Source organism: Archocentrus centrarchus, unplaced genomic scaffold (assembly GCF_007364275.1).
Source record: "Archocentrus centrarchus isolate MPI-CPG fArcCen1 unplaced genomic scaffold, fArcCen1 scaffold_158_ctg1, whole genome shotgun sequence".
NCBI lineage: Eukaryota > Metazoa > Chordata > Actinopteri > Cichliformes > Cichlidae > Archocentrus > Archocentrus centrarchus.
In genome coordinates, this window is record NW_022060203.1 from 17,761 (window position 1) to 25,744 (window position 7,984).

At 39.0% G+C, this 7,984-nt stretch overlaps 2 long non-coding RNA genes across 2 annotated transcripts; both read right to left on the reverse strand.

Moving 5' to 3' along the window:
- Positions 1-286: 286 nt before the first annotated feature.
- Positions 287-1,298, reverse strand: LOC115775490 (uncharacterized). Its single transcript, XR_004019330.1, has 3 exons — positions 1,222-1,298; positions 959-1,085; positions 287-299 (listed from the first exon to the last, which is right to left on the reverse strand). It is a non-coding gene; the product is annotated as an uncharacterized LOC115775490 (long non-coding RNA).
- Positions 1,299-6,322: 5,024 nt separating this feature from the next.
- LOC115775491 (uncharacterized) lies at positions 6,323-7,984 on the reverse strand. Its single transcript, XR_004019331.1, has 3 exons — positions 7,908-7,984; positions 7,656-7,773; positions 6,323-7,492 (listed from the first exon to the last, which is right to left on the reverse strand). It is a non-coding gene; the product is annotated as an uncharacterized LOC115775491 (long non-coding RNA).

Consider the following 7,984-nt stretch of genomic DNA (forward strand, 5'->3'; position numbering starts at 1 on the left):
GTTACATCGCCGTCTCCTCGCCCAGTACAAATGGATCTGACAGTTTCCTCATCGCTAAGGATGAACGTATTCTTGTTCTTACACCGGCTGTTGTTTTTGTAGATCTTCAACTCTTTTATTGATGTATTGCAGTTTTCCACAGTCATATCAGGATTTATATGCTGTCTTTTAAACTCTTCATAACGACCTTTTTCAGGTTGGTTCTCCCTTGGTTTTGGTTGAGGTTTCTTTGGTTTTGAAAGTCCGGCACCAAAGAGCAGCACAAGCAGCAAACAGGCAAACAGGATCCTCATTATTTCCTGCAGCAGGAAAAATGGAAACACGTCCCAGAATAAGAATTCACTGATTTTTAACTACATTTAGTACATCATTTTAAACAGTTTTGCTTTTGTGATTTTGAAATATTTTGATATATAGATTATAGTTTTTTTTTTGTCAAATTGTGTTATTTTATTTAGCTATAATAATTCTGCTTATTAAAGCTTTTTTTTTTAAATTAACCAGTGTTTGTCCTAAATGCAAAGACTGCAGGTTATTGGAGAGCAGCTTCTCTCTCTCCTTCAGTCCCAGTATTGTGTGTCTTTGCTGTCACAGCTAAATATTGTCTTCATATATGTTAGAGCTGTCTACAGTCTGAGATTGATAAGTGATGTTTTCAGAAAATACCCAAGTGCTGCAGCAAGTTTATGCAGAACAGAATTTGTTAAATTTGGTTCATGGCTAAGTAACAATTTAATCTTGTTTGATGGTGTCTCTTTCATTGTCTAGGTTTTTTTGTGGGGCAGTACTATCAGGGCTTCTTAGCTGTTGTGCCTGTGAATTACTGATTTCTTTTTTAAGTTTTTAAGTCACCAATAAATGCGGAATAAAGATTTGAGAAAGCGCCCCAGTCCTAGTATGTTGGCAATAGAAATTTATGGAACTTGTAATTCAGACTTTTCCAAATTAGGACACTGACCTTGTTTTTTGCTTTACTGGTGGTTGGTTGGTTGGTTTGTTTGTTAACCTGCAGCAGTTCAGGCAGTCGGTCGTCTGGAGCAGCAGGTGGTGAAGATGTCTGCAGTGAATGAAATGCTCTGAAGCTGCTGAACAATTAAAATGAATTCATTATATAACTGGATGAGGAACATCTGATAGTCTGCTCAGTCTGAATGATAATTAAAGATTATTTGAACCTGTTGCCTATAAAATATTTTTCATATGCAAATAAAAAGTTCTTACCTAATGAGGAGTGAAGAGTCAGGATGAGCAGAGATCACTGCAGCTCAGTTCACGTCTATCACAGTGGAACAAATGAAGCTTGGCTCTGGGTGCTTCTGTTTTTATATGTTTGAGTAGCAACACCTCAAGTAATCATTCACATCAACACCAACGTCACCCGTGCACCAATTCTAAGAAACTTTAACACTTCTCTGTTTGTGAATAGGAAACAAAATGCAAATTTACGACAAATAACCACAGTGCTATGCAGATGGCATTTGTTATTCATAGCTGCTTTTACAGTGACACTTACAGTGAGTAAGTGTGCCAAACAACTGGCAGTATTTTTTAATATAAATAACCCAAGTTTCAGCATTGAAGGTGCCTTTCCACATGTGCAGAGTGTTTTCATGATGTTGTGCATTGAGAGTTTCGGCCTCTCTAACATCTTTTTATACCAGTTCTGTTACTGAGCCGTTCCCAGTTAAGTTGATTTGTTGCAAAACGTTCCTCCAGCTGTTTCTTACTTTTCCAACCTTTTGTTGCACCATCAACACTTTTTCTTAGATGAGGTAATATTTTTCATGAGACGATAACATGTCTCAATTTAAACATTTCATATGTTTTCTGTGTTCAATAGTAAATAAAATGTGGATTTATGAGTTTTGCAGATAATTGCATTTTGTATTTATGCAAATTTTTCACAGCACCAACATTTTTTTGTACTTTAATTCTGTTTGTGTCTTTTATAAATGGCCTACACCGAGCGAGAGGATGTCAGTTTGAACCAGAAGCAGCTGGAAAGGATCGAGACTCTCCTGAACGTCAGTTTATGACTTTGAGCTTTAATTTACAGCTGCCATCATTTTCAGTCCTCCTCACAGAAGCTGGACATGTGAAGTCTGTTTGTACAAAAGTCACAAATTATCTGTTCACGATCAAACTGAGCAACAAGCTGTTTTCTAGGTTCGCTGTGATGTGTAAATCGACTCAGAGGTATTTTTCATATACAGAAACCACAAACAACAGAGGACTTGTGCTGATGTGTGAGTGAGCTGTGAACCTCTCACATACAGAGCTGTCTGTGGCATAAACATAAACTCTGGCAGAGTCGTATTCATGCTGTGAATAAGCCCTCAGTCCAGCTACAGAGTGATGCTGTCAGAGCAATTCTTTGCTCAAAGTTACATTTTCTTTTCTTTTCTACAAAAATATTTGAGATAAAATATTTCCATCCTTGAATAAATTGATCAAATGAAGTCTCTCTGTCACTTATACATTACTATCACTGTGATAGGGGTCAGTTAAAACATGTGAGGTCAGTAACTTGGTGGGCAGCTTCTATACATCACCACAGTGGATTTTAAATCTTACAGTTAAGATGTGACTGAACTGCAGACTTTCTGCTTTAATTCAAGGAGTTTAACAAAAATATTAGATCTGCTCTTTAGGAATCACAGACATTTTTATACATAGTCTGACTGCCTGACTCTAAAACACAGGCTTATAGGTTTGTGAAAGAGACCATCAAGATATTTCCTCACAGTATGTTCAGGAGATTATTTTACAAACAGCCTAAAACTTGAGGATTTTGTACAAACACAAAGGGAGTTACACTGATCACTGAGCTCTGTGACCATTGTTCTCTTTTTCTTAGGCCTCTCTCTTATCGCTTCATCAGTTTGAGTGCAAACGTCTTTCTTTCAAAGTGCTTTTAACACTTTTTTCTTCTCTGCGGAAATAAATGTGTCTTCACACATGTACAGTTCACAGCTGTGTGACATGTGCTCTGGTACGGTGTGAATTCATGTCATAGTTAAAGCTTCAGTTCGGCCACAGTGTGATGCTTTGAAAGCGCTCAAAGTACTGAGAAAGAAACTGTGAACATCCTGCTACACTGTGATGGTGGGTCTTGGATCCAGGATTTTGAGTTTTATGAGTTTGTTATTTGGGATTTGAGATGATTTATGTTCTAGTTCTTTTCTTTGCCTTTATGTGTGATATATTCTTGTGCTTTTGAGTTGTCTGGGCTCCTTGTTTTATGATTGTTCCTTTGTGTGTGTGTGTGTGTGTGTGTGTGTGTGTGTGTGTGTGTGTGTGTGTGTGTGTGTGTGTGTGTGTGTGTGTGTGTGTGTGTCTGTTATTCAGTGTGTTCCCAGCAAAAAGGCTGTTTAAGAGTTTTCGTTCAGTCTCTGGAGTCTGCGTGTTGTGTCCTCGTCCTGCAGCCTCACAGCATCACATGAAATAATGAAATAAAATTTAACAGCAAATTTAGAAGAAATCAGACATGTAACAGTTTTACAATTGAACAAATCTGCTGAAATAATAGTTTTTTATTAGTTCACATTTCCCTACATAATTGTTTATTTATTTTACTGTATTATTGAGACATGTTTCCTGTATTTAGGTGTAATTTTGATCTAATAAACTTTTTTAAGAACTTGTTTCTGTAATTCAGTTTAGTTTTACTTCCACAAAGGGGATCATCACAGTCAGGTCATTTTAACCACTCTTGATGACATACTGAACACTACTACCATTACTACTACTGATAATAATAAACAACCAGTAAAAAATATTCAGAATAAGTACTGAATAAATATCCTGCACCTCCACAGCTGACTGAGGGGCTCGCTGTTTGTTTTTTATCCTCATTGTTAATATAAACCATAACAGCTCATTACTCTGCATTACTTTATCATTACCTTTGTTGTTTCCTCTTCCTGTGATATTGTGCGTTAATGTTAGACGTGGGCTGTTGTCTGGATGTTTCACAAGCTTCTAATCTAATGACAAGCTTTAAACAATGTGTGTCTCCATGATGTATTGGTTTACACATTTGTTTGACAGGTGAACGTTTTAGTAATAAACAAAAAGGTTTACTTGGTTTTCACAGCCTTCACATATTGAGATTCACTTTAAAAGCACATATAGCAGACAAACAAATAAATGTACCATGTCTGAAGACAAATACACAATGGTGCCCTCTGCAGTTTGTACAGAGAAGTCAAAAAGCTTCAGAAATCTGACGAGATGGAGAGAATTCAGGATGGTCTGACCAAAAAAAAAAAAAAAAATTTATATTTTCACGCAGGTCTGAATGTCTGTATTGCTGGCAATAAGTCAGACTCGTTTCCTGTGTGTGTTGGACTCCACCAGGGCTCCCTTTGTCACCGCCCCTTTTCATAATTTTTATGGACAGAATTTCTAGGCCAAGGGGCAGAAAGCTTCTGCCTTGGTGGCTTCAGAATTTCATCTCTGCTTTCTGTGAATGATGTGGGCCTGTTGGCTTCATCAGGTGGTGGCCTCCAGCTCGCAGTGGAACGATTCACAGTTGAGTGTGAAGCGAATGGCATGAGAATCAGAACCTCTAAGTCTGAGGCCATGGTCGGAAAAGGGTGGAGTGCCCACTCCGGCTCAGGGACAAGTTGCTGCCCTAGGTGGAGGAGTTTAAGTATCTCAGGGTCTGTTCATGAGTGACTGGAGAAGGGAGCAGGAGATCAACAGACAGATGGGGATCCATCTGCAGTGATGTGGATGCTGCACCGGTCTGTCGTGGTGAAGAGGGAGCTGAGCGTGAAAGCGGAGCTGTCAATTTACGTCCCTACCCTCACCTGTGGTCATGAGCTTTGTGTAGTGACCAAAAGAATAAGATCGTGAATACAAGCGGCAGAAATGAGCTTCCCCTGAAGGGTGGTTGGCCTCTCCCTTAGACATAGGGTGAGGAGCCCAGACATTCAGGAGGGGCTCAAAGTAGAGCTGCTGCTCCTCCACATCGAAAGGAGCCGGTTGAGGTGTTTCTGACTAGGGTGAGCTGTTTCGGGCATGTCCTACCAGGAGGAGGCCCCGGGGCAAACCCAGGACACGCTGGAGAGATTATATCTCTCGGTTGGCCTGGGAACGCCTTTGTGGTCCCCCCGGATGAGGTGGTGGAGGTGGCTGGGGAGAAGGAGGCCTGGGCTTCTCTGCTTAGGCTGCTGCCCCCGTGACCCAGCCCCAGATAAGCGGAAGAAAATGGATGGATGGAGGTTTGCATACAAACACGAGTCACAAGATGTGTTCAGTGAACAACAATCTGTTTTCTGGTTTCCAGTGTTTTTTAAAATGGGGTAAACAGATTGTGTTTAATGTACAAACAGTGTGTTCACACAGTTTCTGCTGATGTGTTTTTGGTTCATTGAATTTGAATATCTCACATTCAGAGCAGCCTGCATCCTCTCTATTCAGATGAGAATGTCCTCAATGAAACTATCTCATAGGCTGCAGGCACATTTTCACAACCAATACCTACGTATTAAAATTAAGGCAGCGTGAATAAAGGTTTCAGGTTTCTTTGGGACATTTTGAGGAAAGACAGAAATATGGATTTTCTCAGACCTCTGTTTTTGTAACTCTGGGTTAAATTCACTATGATTCTGTTATTTAAAAACAAATAATTATCAACATTTTCTTTTGCTCTCTAGAAAACAGCAAACATACATTTGTTGCCAACTGTCCTCATTAGAAGTGCACTGGAAGAAGAGGCGGTGTGTTCCCACAGTGACTTGTGTCTTATGTGTCTTCTTAATGAGTTTAACCCAGAAGAGGAAGCTGCTTAGTTTTCTGCACTGTCCTGCACCATGACAGAGGTGTGGCTGATTGTGAGATTAGGTTAACACAAACCTTTGCTCTTATAGAGGTGCTCACACTCACTGATCATCACTTAATCAGGTGCATTTAATGAGCTAGCTGCTTCTTACCCTCCTAATGGCTGTACTTTGGTTTCAGACAACGCTTCTGCATTTTATCTTAGTTCATGTGTTATTGTTCATCTCAGGTTGTATTTATCTAACTTTAAGAACAGATCATTTAAATTTTTATCTCCACATATGTGAAACCTTAGATTTGAAAGAGGGTCTACTTTTTCCTTTTTTGTTTAAGGTGTTTTTTTTCTTTTTTTAAATTTGTTTGTTTGTTTGTTTGTTTTTAAGGTAGAGTGAAACGTCCAGGTTAGTTATCAGGTAACTTCAGAAAATAAAAGACTGCATGTGTAACAGGATCTGTAACAGTGGGCGTGAAAACAGATGACAGTTCTGTAAAACAGGAGGAAACGTGCTGCTGTTTGCTGGCCAGTTTTGCCAGAATTTATTACACAAGCACAAGCAAAGATCCACAAATTCATCCACTATTGTTCACCATCAATCAAACAGTATCAACACAAAAGAATAAAAAGAAAATACATCCTTTTCCATAAACAAATACAGAAAGAAACCCACATTATCATGTTAATGGATCAATTTAATGGAAGAAGCCTACATCCACATATACTGTACTCACTAACGTTTGTGTTAACGGTACTTTCTGGTTTTCTTCTCTCGGTAAGTTTGATGCTAACGAACGACCTCAGACTGACTTGATACATTTTACAAACATAAAACACATAAACACTCAAAACATAGAAGAAATTAGCCAAATGCACAGCAGCTATAAGCATAACTGAACTGGAGGGTTACATTGTGTGGGAGTGTGTTAAAGGACAACAGTGTTCATTTATGCATTTTTTTTTCTTCTCTTTTTTTTTTTTGGTTCTGGACGCATCACTGACCTGTGATGACCAGGAGAACAAATGAGCAGAGGAAACATTCGCCTGCTCAGTCCAGACTGACAAAGTTACCAGCAGCAACATGTTTTTCTGCCATTTGTAAGCAAGTGAGACAAGAAAGTCTAAAGGATGCTGCCATAACTCTTGTGATTGTGGTATTTTTCCACATTCACTGGAAACCAGTTCCTTATTTTTTTATTACTTTAAGCAAATTTAAAGTCTTTAAAAGCATCTCCACAGCAACATCATGAAGTGATGTTTAAAGATCACAGCATGTACACAACAGCTCAACAACATTCAAAGTGTACAGGCTGAAGAAAATTATCGATTTTATTACATGCAATTGTAATTTGCCTTTTCATCCTCTTGTTTTGGTAACTACAAGGATTATCATTTGTTCCACCGCTCAGTTCACAATGCAGAATGTCCATACTTGTGGGACTTCTATACAGATTGTCAAGGTGAACATAATTATCTGGATTACAGATTGTTCTAACTTGCTGATAGTTACCAATGATGAAGGTATTCTTTGACTTACAGTTGTTATCATAATCTCTGATGTCCCTTTCTTTAATCAGATCATCACACCCTCCTTGTGGGACGCTGCTGATGATATGCTGATTTTTGAATTTCTCTACACGGCTGTTAGTCATGCAGAGCACAGCTCCAGAGAGCGCCACCAACAGGAAAATGGAAGCTTTCATTGTATTTCTGTGGCAAAGAAATTAAAAAAACAGAATGAACATATGTTTTTTTATTAATTATTTTTGTTTCAGAAACATTTTATCCTTTAAACCATGTCTACACAATTACTATACACATTTAATGCTGCAAATCGCATGATAGCAAACAACAACTAGCAGAGATGTCTCACCTTTTGCCTGATTTTCACTTAGCTACAGAGTGGTTTGTTGGCTTGAGCACCCACGATGTTTGTAGGAGTCGACTGTTTGAGGCAGCAGTCGGTGAAGATCCTCACTGAAGGAAATTCTCTGAAACATCAGATTTGTTGCAATGAGTTCATGCAGTGGCCAGGTGAATGAACCTCATCTGACTGAATATTTATCTAAAGAGAAATCAATGACAGCTGGCACTGTGTGAGCTGTGCAAGGAAACAAGTTCTTACCCAATGAGGAGTGAAGACGAGAAATGAGCAGAGATCACGTCTACTGCAGCTCAGGTTACAGTTCACTTCTGTCACAG